Consider the following 13,188-nt stretch of genomic DNA (forward strand, 5'->3'; position numbering starts at 1 on the left):
CACCTAAAGTTTCAATTCTGAGCCTTCTCTCTTCTTTGAAGCACAGGAGGCAGTGACATGGACACTTCCTATTGGCTGTGCAGTGCTGGGCTTCTCTCAGTGTCTAGAAAATAGTCTGCAGGTGCTGGCATCATTGCAAGGAGACCATCAGGGACAGGTGCATCTGTGAAAACTGGGTTACTGGTCCTCTGCACCTGGCCGTGGCATTGAGGAGGGACAGAGAACTTGTGCGAGTATAAAATGCTCCAAAAGATATTTTAAAAATGGCATTTGGTCTTTAATGTTTCACAACTTGGGGTACTGAAGAACAACGTTTCCCTCGTTTTAACTTTACCTGGTTTTGAAATAATAACATCATACTGGAGTGCACTCTCCCAAAATTGCAAGCACCTTGCTTTCGTGCAAGATAGTAGAGGTCCCTTATGTCTACCAGAGGCATCCAAAGTTGTGGCCAAGGTAAGTATTTTTTTAACAAATGATTATCATTAACAAATGATTTGACATTTTGGGGGTGTCCACTCTAGTATTCTATCTGAGGCAACAGAATCAGAGGTCTCACAAGTTCAGTATCCTTTTTTAGGGAATGTTTCCATTTAATCCCAACAACCCCCACTGTTTCCAGACCTTCCTTCTCCTTTCTCGGGTGAACCATCCCAGAAGGCCAGAAGGGCAAAAGGGAGATTGGAACAAACAAAAAACCCACAGTAATCTTTAATTTAAGCCATCAAACTTTGATAGATACTATAGTTCAAGTACTCAATAAGGGCTTGTCCTTTTTTGACTTTTACTTACAAGTTGACATATGAAAGTTTCAGTGGTTACTGCCATTTAAAGAACAATTGAGGCACTTCCCTTAAAGCGCCACTACAAGCCTTAAAGCGCCACTACAAGCCTTAAAGCGCCACTACTGTGCCCACAACAATGTATTTTTCAATGTACTTCCAATGTACGTTCTCTTGCAATTACCAGAGAAATTGAAACAGCAAAGACCTTTCAACAAATTCTTCAAAGTGAAATAAGCAGCAGTTAAACTTCTAGCTTGTGCTGACCTTATTATTATCTGATTTGCCGATAAGGAACAAGCAATTGTCATTCTTAACAAGTCATATTATGAAATGAAATTGCTCTCTCCTGCAAACACTCAGCTATCAGGATACTCTACTGATCAATGCAAAGGAATTGTTGATATTGTTCAATCAATAATGGATTTCTAAAGGTGAAATTAAATATATGACTGAATTATCCTAGAATCTCTATCATCTATACTCTGCCTAAAATGTACAAGGATGACAAGTTTTTAGATTATGTCTGCCTGGTGGGCATTTATGCAACCATTAACCGTGTACGTGGATTCTTTTCTCCAAGTCTTTGTTTCTCAGGTGCCTTCTTACCTTAAGAATTCTAATATAGAATTACAGACACTCGAAGAAATAGACCCAGTTACCCCCAGCTGCATTCTTGCAACTCTAGATGTCAACAGTCTGTATAAAGGTATATCAAAACCTCCAAGCACACATAAGGGGATTCATTTGACCTCACCAAAACACAAACCACACTCACAACTATGACAATCCATCACCTGTGTGTGCGCGGAGGTACCCACGTTTGACACGTCTATAGTACCCTTCTAAAGCCTGCTACAATTCATCTTATACGTTAAAGGGAAAATAAAAGAAAAAGGAGAGTAATGAACACCTATGTACAACTAACATATAACTACTTGCCTCATATTTGTATGATGTACATTGCTGTACTGTTATTATTACCATGATCTCTAATAAAAATTCAGATGTGAAAAAAAAGATCTACAGGCTATCTGGTATATTTTCGAAACATTCCACCATATATCCCTTCCAACAAATTTTTTTTATCAGACTTATTGCATTACATATTGACCCTGAGTTATTTCAAATTTACTCATCCGTTATTCCAGATGAGTACATCCACCGCTGTAGTCTTCCTTGCTGAGGAGATGCTGCACACCGATGATCTTTAGCTCCCAGTCCACCCACTCACTATCCGAAACCAAGTGTAGGGTGAAACAAACTGCTTTATTGAGCAACTGTGCAACCTTTTATGCACAAAGTGATCACATAAGGTTGTAATCACATCACATTCACCCTGCCCTTCCCAGACATTCTGACTCCACAACCCCACAGGGGTCTAGCTGCTAAAGGGCTCCAGAGGCACTGGCAGGATAATGTCATTGCCCCAAGCTCCCTGGGAGTACAAAGAGAGCTAACAGGGGTAGTGATGACAGTCTTTTGATAAACAGATTACTCAGTATAACATACTTAAAAATAACTCAACAATAACACACACATAACCCATAAACTGTTGGGCATGTCTTCACACATTCTGCTTGCAGGCCTCAGGGATGGCAATGAGCTCTGATGTTGCATCATTATTCACTAATATCTTTATGTATCAGCTTGAACAAACTATTCTCCTGCCAGCATTAGTGCGTGATTTCTATTGCACAAATGATATATGCTGAGGATTTATTCCTAATCTGGCTTGGTATAGTTGACCGTTATCATCGATCTTGTTACCTACTTAAACACACCCATTCAGTGAGCCCCTTCTCAAGGAGGCTTCACCAGAGGGTCTTTACCTTGTCAGCTGGCTGCAGGCCACATAGTACCGGTTCACGGGCCAAAGTTGGCCCGCCGGCCAGTACTACACACTGGCTGAATTTCCACCTTTACTTTATTTCGACTCGTCAAATGCGAGCAGGCAAGTGGAAATTTTGAGCCCTGCTATATATACTGTATACAGATAATCCTCCCTTAACGACTTACCTGTTTTGCGACCACTCGCACTTACGACCGTCCTCCAAGCGACCTCCGACCTCGCGCATCAGCGTCAGTGCGACGTGTCGCCGGCGGAAGTGACGTCCTCCGATCTTCACTGCGGGTCCCGGTAAGTATTTTCATTGCCCGATGTACAGTACACTGTTTGGTACTGTACATCTGCAACGCTATACAGTTCTGTACTAATGCAGTACAGTACTGTATAGAGTTCCTCACTTAACAACCAATTCGTTTAACGATCTGGTCGTAGGAACGGAACTCGGTCGTTAAGTGAGGAATACCTGTATATCTATCTATCTATCTATCTATCTATCTATCTATCTATCTATCTATCTATCTATATACTGTATATATTGTAGAAGGGTGTGGCAATGCCACAATGTAATATGTCAACACAGTCCCCAAGAATATTCAGAGGGGCTGAGAGGTTCCAGCATGTGAATACCTTTGCAGGGAAGAAACTGGCTTTCCAGTTTCTTCCAGGTTTTCCAGACTATAGTGGGATGGAACCTCTAGTCCCAGGGCCAGGTGTTGCCAATGACCTGTCTAGGAGGATCAGGTGACTGAGAGCAACCTTATTAGGAGTCTGGCCAGAGTCCAGAGAAATTGTGGGTGTGCAGGAGACACACGGCCACAGACAGACTCTGCTGCGTGCGTAAGCACATGAGAAACAGCCAGGAAGGCTGGGAGAGGTCAAGAGGGTTGGTGATACCTGAGATACCTGTTGGAGAGACTGAGAGAGAAAGTGACCTACGAGGGGTGAATACTGAAACGTTTGTAGCTGAGGAAAGTTGTTGAGCGATACTGAGAACTGCATTTGCAGAGAAGCACAGTAAAGTCCTGAAACTATTACATTGGGAGTGTGTGGGTGTATGGTCGGTGAGACCAAAACACGATGTTTTGATGAAACTCAAATTAACTGTTATGCTTCATTCTGCTGAAGAAAAGTGTGTTATTTTTGAAGTACATGGATTGTTGACCTTTGAATGAATAAAGTCTGTCCTTTTATGTTAAAGTCAGCGTCAGGAGTAGTCACTAACGGGTCTATTCACGAAGCTGCCGAGGGCAGCCGAGTGAATGACCGATTAGAAGTGAAGTGAGCCGAACACTGTTCGGCTATTCACTTCAGGCTGGTACGGCTGATTTCAGCCGTCCATCGGCTGAAATCAGCCGTACTCTGTCAAGTTTATATTATTGTTTGTATTGGGGAGGTTCACCCTACAATCTGTTTTGATGAACATTGTCACCAAGACAGAAAATGAGACAGAAATGCAAAATTTTACAGTTTTTCAGTGAGGACATAAAGGGCAATTTCCCCAATGGTACACAGACACCATAAAATAACCTGGCAGGTTGTAACCAGTTTTTAACAGAACACAAGGAGGCCCCTCAGTTAGGAAGTTATATATATGGGTTGAAGACAAAGACTAGTTAAGGTTTTCCCTGGACTGCAGTGATGCTGTATTTCTGTAATTTATCATCTTTATATATCTTTAATCCAAGATCAGTAATTCTATTACTATACTTTTTGTTGTTGAATTACTGCACCGCACATAGCTATCTGAAAGGTTAAGTAGAGTAACCTGTTATCAAACAAATAAAAGTAACCAGAAATATAATCCTCTGTTACACTAACACTGGCTTGTTTTCCTCTGGCAATGGACTTCATCTTCCATTTACAAGGAGCTTTGTGCTCCACCTTAACCTGGACACCGATATATATAATAGATTTGGCTATGTAATCTAACACATTCCAGGACAACGCCAAAACACAAGATGAACAACATTGTGTATGCAGTTCAGTGCAGTCAGGAGTGCTCAGAATTGTATGTCAGTGAAAGAAAACAGCAGCTACACCAGCGTATGGCACACCATAGAAGAGCCAAACCCTCTGGTCAGGATTTGTCAGTGTACCTACACCTAAACGAAAAAGGTCACTCCTTTGAAGACAGTCAAGTACGCATACTAAACAGTGAGGAGGACTGGTTCAAAACAGGTGTGAAAGATGCAATTTATGTAAAAATGGAGAAGTCGAGCTTGAATATAGGTGGGGGTGAGACATCTATGGTCTGCCACATACAATGCTGTTTTAACACCTCTCTGTGGCAGGTTAATAACACCTCCTAGACTCCAATTATGAAAATGCAATTAACACCTGGTTGCGACTAACAGATTATGTGGATTGGAGCAACATTCACCATATTTATTCCCAGATAATTTTTGTACAAGTAATTCTGAATTGAGAAAGCTGGTTGGATGACCAGTGAAACGTCTTCAAGGAAAATACAGCAAGTCCAGTTGCCTTGACTTATTTTTTACAGATATACCATGACCTGGATGAATGAGAACTTTCACAGACACAAAGGAAGAAATGGTACAAACAGCAAATCAGGTGTACTGCAGTGCAAGGGACATGCTGATAGAAGCAGAGATGAAATTCACAGGGATCTCATCAAAGTGCTGCTTCTCCTTTCACGGACCAGTCAGATGATGGGGGTGGGGACCTGTAAGGCTCCATTCACACTAGAGCGGCTGTCCGTGCGTATTTGGCTGTACGAATGCAGGCAGAGCCGCTCTAAACAGAAAAAACAATGCACTTAATGTGCATTGTTCAGACTATTGCGGGGACCCTCAAAATAGTGCAAGCGTGATAGTACTGCGGAAACAAGACGCAATCAAACAAAATCAGATTAGACTGTGTATTTTACAATTATGTTTTACTCTTCTAGTTAGATCTAGAATTAAACACTGAGAGATCAGAAGAAGGATTTGGAGTGTAAGAAATTAGTTCTAATCAAGTTATTCTAACCTTCAAGTTGCATTAGTACTGACTTAAAGCGGATTTTATACTCCCCTTTTTTAGTGTCCCCCCCCCCATTGCTGAAACACCACATGAAACTTACAAAAACACCTATAGGGGTTGAAAAAATTAGATGACCAATATGATGATAAGAACAATGACAAAACTACTATTGGTCCAAAGTACAGAACATGCATAATCTACCATGTTCTGTAATACATAAATTGACAAATTCTCCTACATAGACACATTATTCTAGCAAAACCCAAACTTGCCAGACTACCCTTCTAACAATTAACACCTGGTTGCGACTAACAGATTATGTGGATTGGAGCAACATTCACCATATTTATTCCCAGATAATTTTTGTACAAGTAATTCTGAATTGAGAAAGCTGGTTGGATGACCAGTGAAACGTCTTCAAGGAAAATACAGCAAGTCCAGTTGCCTTGACTTATTTTTTACAGATATACCATGACCTGGATGAATGAGAACTTTCACAGACACAAAGGAAGAAATGGTACAAACAGCAAATCAGGTGTACTGCAGTGCAAGGGACATGCTGATAGAAGCAGAGATGAAATTCACAGGGATCTCATCAAAGTGCTGCTTCTCCTTTCACGGACCAGTCAGATGATGGGGGTGGGGACCTGTAAGGCTCCATTCACACTAGAGCGGCTGTCCGTGCGTATTTGGCTGTACGAATGCAGGCAGAGCCGCTCTAAACAGAAAAAACAATGCACTTAATGTGCATTGTTCAGACTATTGCGGGGACCCTCAAAATAGTGCAAGCGTGATAGTACTGCGGAAACAAGACGCAATCAAACAAAATCAGATTAGACTGTGTATTTTACAATTATGTTTTACTCTTCTAGTTAGATCTAGAATTAAACACTGAGAGATCAGAAGAAGGATTTGGAGTGTAAGAAATTAGTTCTAATCAAGTTATTCTAACCTTCAAGTTGCATTAGTACTGACTTAAAGCGGATTTTATACTCCCCTTTTTTAGTGTCCCCCCCCCCATTGCTGAAACACCACATGAAACTTACAAAAACACCTATAGGGGTTGAAAAAATTAGATGACCAATATGATGATAAGAACAATGACAAAACTACTATTGGTCCAAAGTACAGAACATGCATAATCTACCATGTTCTGTAATACATAAATTGACAAATTCTCCTACATAGACACATTATTCTAGCAAAACCCAAACTTGCCAGACTACCCTTCTAAACCTGCTATATCCATTTTGCAGTCATGTGTTTGTGTGAAATATGCAGCATGTAAAAATGCGTTGATATGTAGTTGAGAGGATATAGATGCATATAACCCAAACTGCAAAGAACCCGGTGACATCTCTATTTATCTACCTTAACCCTAATCTTGATTACCTCGTCTGACTTTCTTATGAGTATCTAGCTGTGTTTGAACAAAGACTAAAGACAAAAATATGAGTATTACTTTCTAATGCCTTCTCACCTTTCGCTGTATTAGTCAGTGACCCACATGTCCTCTGGGGTTTGGAGCTCAACAAACTGGGCGCTTTTGTTCAGAAATGGAAGAGTTGAGCATTGTTTGCCAGATTCGGGATAGGCTTAAAATTCATAATATTGTAACACGATGAGAAATATGCATGTTGATGTTTAGAATTCAACATTGCCGGTTAGCTTTAAATTCATACATGTAGTGTTAGGGTGGCAAGTTTGCACATTCCCTCTTGTTTTTGTGGGTTTTCTTTGGGTTATTCAGTTTCTGTTCATGGTCCATAAACATTCTGGTTTGTTGGCACTGCTGTTCTATGTGGTCTGATTGTGGAAATAATTACATAAGAAAGCTTCATTGGGCAGAGGCTGCTGAGAGTGGAATTTTTTTTTTGATTCAGTGCTGTTATATGTTGATATTACATAAGAGGGATCAATATATGTATTTCACAGATTTCAGGAGTAGCTGCTGTAGAAAGACAGTGATGCAACTGTCAGTGGTTTCTTTGTGCCAACCATTTATAGGCATGAGTTTTTATGTGCTGAGTGATTTCCCCTCTGCTGTCATGGCACCTCCCCTTGTCTAATCAGAGAATGCCTAGCATTATTTATAAAAATACTAGGTGTTCGCTGAATGGTCACTGTGCTGAATGAGCAACCCACTGTGTTTTAACACCAGAGGGGAAGTTGCTCAGCACAGCAGCTGGAGTAGAACTCAGACGATTGTTGTAAAGCACTGTAGTAGCAGCAGCTACTACAGTCAATCTCCAAAAGATCAGTCGCACAGAAGCCAGGGTAAATGTAATCCAAAATTTATTGAAATAAATCCAACCAGATTCCAAAAAAACAGGTCCAAAAGAATGATAAACAGCATGTACATCACCATGAACATCTCCCACACCACGCCAATGCTTCTCACGCATTTCACCACCTGGGCTTAATCACAGATACCTCTATAATTAAGTCCAGCTGGTGAAATGCGTGGTGTGGGAGATGTTCATGGTGATGTACATGCTGTTTACCATTCTTTTGGACCTGTTTTTTTTGGAATCTGCTTGGATTTATTTCAATAAATTTTGGATTACATTTACACTGGCTTCTGTGCGGCTGATCTTTTGAAGATTGGTTTGAGTAAGTGCATCTGAAGTTGGAATTGAGTGTTGAGTCTATGGCGGAGCTACTACAGCATTTTACAGGATCACAGGGAACTGTCAGGGATAATTTATGTGTACTTTATGTGCCTAGCTAGACCAATGTCAGTACATATAAATCATTATAGCTGGCATTCAGCTGAAATCAAATATATGAGTGATGAAAATATTAAGGACTAGTATGGAGGTAACTTTGCCAACTGCAGTTAATCAACACTGGGACAAGCCAAATTATTAATTTAAACATTCAGATTTTTATCTTAGACCTCATATTCATATCTTAATTTTACAGCATATATACTTTACCTATCCAAGGCATGATAGGCTATGATAGGTTTCGTTTACATCTGTTTAGTGGACTATATCCATGCCAGTTCAGCATTGTAAGGATAACCAGTTGTGATTTCAGGCTAAACTCTTAGTATTGCTTCAGCTGAAATCTGCTAAAAGGAAATATATAGTATATTATGTTTCTGTATTTGATATAGTCAGCTCTAAAATGTATTCTCGAAATCTTTTTTTTAATTTTTTTAAATCAGGTAGGCAAAATTGCATATTAATATTTTATATTAGATAAACACATATGGGGAAGGAAGGTTTCCAAAGTATATAATAGAGATTCTAGTGGGGAGTCTTCTATATTATATAAAATATCGAAACAAATACCTATTCAAGAAGATCCCACCATTACTCCAAATATGCACTACTGATAGTATAAAAATATATATAGTTTATTTGACAATTAGAATAAAATGTCTAAGTATTGACATCTAACACACATGCATACCAACAAAACATACAAATAAGGATTACACTCGGCTAGAGTATGAACAAAAAAAGTAATTGGTGCACCCCTTGAGTAAACAAATCCATAGAGAGGGACTCCAAAAAGTTTCAATATAGATGGGAGTTTGTCAACTGTTCGTTCACAAAGGAAGCAAATCAAAGGCAAGAGTATGTCAGGAATGTTTCCCGTAACAGAGATCAATTTATGCCAAATACACATACGCCAAACTCACGGTACTGATGTACACCGGCCGTCAGAATCCAGTCAGTAAAACAGTAGAAAGGCATCATGGCACACTCACAAACCAGCATGTAAAACAACTTGTCTCACCACTAAGGATAATAACAGAGGTTTGGATACACGTCTTCTGCAGATAATAACAGAGGATAATCTGCAGAAGACGTGTATCCAAACCTCTGTTATTATCCTTAGTGGTGAGACAAGTTGTTTTACATGCTGGTTTGTGAGTGTGCCATGATGCCTTTCTACTGTTTTACTGTTCAAAGCCCATTTCGTGTGCACCTTACTGTATAACTGGTGACAAATTGTTGAGTGCGTTTGTCGTTTGTTTTGCCAGAATCCAGTCAGTGTTATAGAGTAGCTGGAAGCGTCCTGGATACAATATGTTAAATTGCATCAATGTGTCGATTAGAATGTACACCTCATACGATGATTCCGAGTGGGTTCCAGATAGAAAGTACGGCCGTACATGAGGTGAATACATGTGTATTCAATTGATGTTCGTAGGCATCCGTATTGCCATTGATGTATATTAGCAAAACCGGACTGTGGCACTGTGTGGCAAGTAGTTAATCGACAGCTGAGTCACGGTATCCGCCTGGAAATCCCTTGTGAATACAAAGTATCATCAGAAATTAGGGGTGTCCATAGCCAAGGTGATCCACAAACAACACACCTGTTTCTTGACGCGTTTCTCCCCCACCGGTGCTTCGTCAGAAGGGCGTAGTTTGCTGATGTTCAGAGCCAAATGGTTTAAATCGTGAACATAATATTTCAATCAAGATCCTTAATTGCTTGCGTTCCACTTCATTTCCGGGAGCGCTTGTCAGCATTCATTTGCGTTCCACATATATAGCAGAAGTTTATATGGTACAAACATTATTAGTTTCACAATCAGGAAAAACTTTTTACATGCTATATTAAATGAATAAGGACCACATAAGCCATCACTTTGTATATATATATATAAAATATTATCAATTAAAGTGATCTGAAATCTCGCAATGTACTAATACACTATGTCCTCTTATTTTTTGTTGTAAATGTTTTTATTGAATTTTCAGAAATTAAACATGCATAAATGATGTTACAGTGTCAGGCTTCAGTCATGTACATGTACATCAAAACAAACATCTGTCCGGCCTTCTGGCCGGGAGAAACAGTATGGGTAAGAAAGAGGCAACGAGCAGCACATACAAGTGTTCACAGACTATAAATGTCGAGCAAGCGTGATCTTCTTAATGACTCGGGTCACACATAACAAGGAAGGTGCAGTGGTGAGGCGCCTGTGAGTGAGATTGCTTCGAGTGAACTTTAAGGTCGCGTAGGCGCCGAGTCGTGTGCCCTGTGCCGTACCTATTCGCAAATGTGTCCATGACACCTAAAAGTCGGGATAGAGGGAGCTCGTTGTGCGAAGAGTAGAGTTGGGTGGACTGGGGGGAAGTGGATGGGACCAGGGTATGGGGGGAGTGGGGGAACCTAGCGTAGATAAGGCCTGTGAGTAGTTGTCAGGCAATGCGAAGTGAACCGTGGTTGAGGGTAGGGTGCTAATAGTAACCCGTCTTTTAAGAGTCGCCTTGTTGCATTGCTTTGAAGTCAGTTGTTGTAACAAAGTGAGCCCAGCATGCCCACGTCTTCCTGAAATTGTCTAGGGTATCCTGTCTAGTGGCTAACAGCTCTTCCATTTCATATACATGTCCGACCTGTATGAGCCATTCGTTGATTGTGGGTGTGTGTTCTTGACGCCAGTGGCGAGGGATAATCGTGCGTGCTGCGTTGATGAGGTGTTTGTGAATCGACTTGGAGGCCCGTGTTGGGGTATTAGGTTTCCAATGTAGGAGGGAAACTGTCAGGGTAAAGGGTATTTGGGCGCTAGTAATTGTGTGGATCGCATCATGGACCTGCATCCAGAACGGTTGTATGCGGGGACAGGACCAGAAGATATGTGGTAGGGTTCCCTCTTCTGTGTGACATCCCCAGCATGTCGGTGGAAGCTCTGGGTACATTCGGTGGAGAAGCTGCGGGGTTCTGTACCAGAAAGTGAGCAGCTTGAAATTAGTTTCCTGCATTCTGCTGTTTATTGTGCATTTGTGTGCCGCTGTGCAAATTTGATTCCACGATTCGTCGGTCAGTGTGATGTCAAGCGCGTGTTCCCATTTGGTGCGTAGTTTGAGTGAGTGGGGAGCGGTACCAACCCGAAGCTGGCTATACAGCCAGGAGATCAGGTGTCTTGTTGGGCCGTTTCCCGAGCAGGTCCTCTCGAATGGGGTTAAGGCCCTAGAATGGGAATGACGGGTCTCCGTGGATGTCAGAAAGTGTCGTATTTGAAAGTATACCCACCAGAGGAGCGAGCCGCGTCTCGTGAGGTCTGATAGCTCACTTTTGAAGAGGAAAGTGTGGGATTTAAAAAAGTGGTGCGCTCTGATAGGAGGGTCTTGGGCCCAGTAGGACGTAAAGTCCCTGGTGACACCCGGAGGAAAGTCCCTGTTGTGTGTCAGAGGTTCCATGGGGCTGTGAAGAGAGGTAAGAGTATTGAGGCGTCGTGTCGCGGAGAAGATGCTGAGCGTGGCTCCTATGAACGGGTGATCTCTCAGCATGGGGGGCCAGAGTGCTTCCCTGAGCCATATCAGAGAAGACAGGGGTGTTCCAGATATTGTCTCCTCCAGGGATACCCATAACCTGGAAGTGGCATGTATGTGCCAGTGCAGCACTCTGGTAAGGTGGGTCGCTTTGTAATAGGTATACATGTCAGGGATATCAAGGCCGCCATTCAATTTCAGGGTTTTAAGTAGGGACCAAGACAGGCATGGACGTTTGTCGTTCCAAACAAAGGATGAGAACATTGAGTCTAAGTGTCGAAAGAAGGAGCGCGGTAGTTTAATGGGTATGGTCTGAAAGAGGTATAAGAGTTTGGGGAGTATATTCATCTTCAGTAGGGCCGCGCGACCAAACCATGAAATGGTGTGCGTTCGCCAGGTTTTAAGATCGCTATGGATGGAGTCTCGTAGGGTCGCGTAGTTCGTGTCATAGAGGAGGGACAAGTCCGAGGTCAGTTTGATGCCTAGGTACTGCAGATGGGTGGGGCGCCATGCAAAAGGGAAGGACGATTGGAGGCGGAGTGTAGTAGTGTGGGGTAGGTTGAGTGGCATGATCTCTGATTTGGCAAAGTTTATTTTAAGATTGGATAGTGAGCTATATGAATCGAATAGAGACATTAGGCTCGGCAATGAGGATAGGGGACTGGAGAGAAAGAAGAGTAAGTCGTCTGCGTATGCCATTGTTTTGTGTTCCACCTCCCCTATCTTGATGCCGTTTATAGAAGTATCTGCTTGAACCAATCTGATAAACGGTTCCAGGGTCAATACAAAGAGCGTGGGTGAGAGCGGACAGCCCTGGCGGGTCCCATTTGTGATCGGGAAGCTGTCTGATAGGCAGCCCATCGTCCTCACCCTGGCCCTAGGGCACGAATATATAGCTCCTATCCAATGTAGCATACGGTCTGGCAGTCCTATATGGCGGAGGACCTGAAACATAAAGTCCCACGACACCCTGTCGAACGCCTTCTCCGCGTCCGTAGACAGCACCAGTGTCTCTAGTTTCTGCTGCTGTGTCCAATGGATGAGATTGAGGGCTCTCAAGGTGCTGTCCTTAGCTTCTCTGCCCGGTATGAACCCCACTTGGTTGGTGGATATCAGGTCAGGCAGAAGCAGGAGAAGGCGATTCGACAGGGCCCTCGCGAAGATCTTCAGATCCACGTTCAGTAAGGAGATGGGCCTATAGCTAGTACAAAGTTGAGTGTCCTTACCCTCTTTTGGAATTACGGTAATGTGGGCCTCGAGATGTTGGGATGTCCTCTTATTTTAACCATTTAGATGGCCTAAATGTAAGCCTAAATATGAGCATAAAAAACCC

Source organism: Nanorana parkeri, unplaced genomic scaffold (assembly GCF_000935625.1).
Source record: "Nanorana parkeri isolate BGI_ZX_2015 unplaced genomic scaffold, ASM93562v1 scaffold348, whole genome shotgun sequence".
NCBI lineage: Eukaryota > Metazoa > Chordata > Amphibia > Anura > Dicroglossidae > Nanorana > Nanorana parkeri.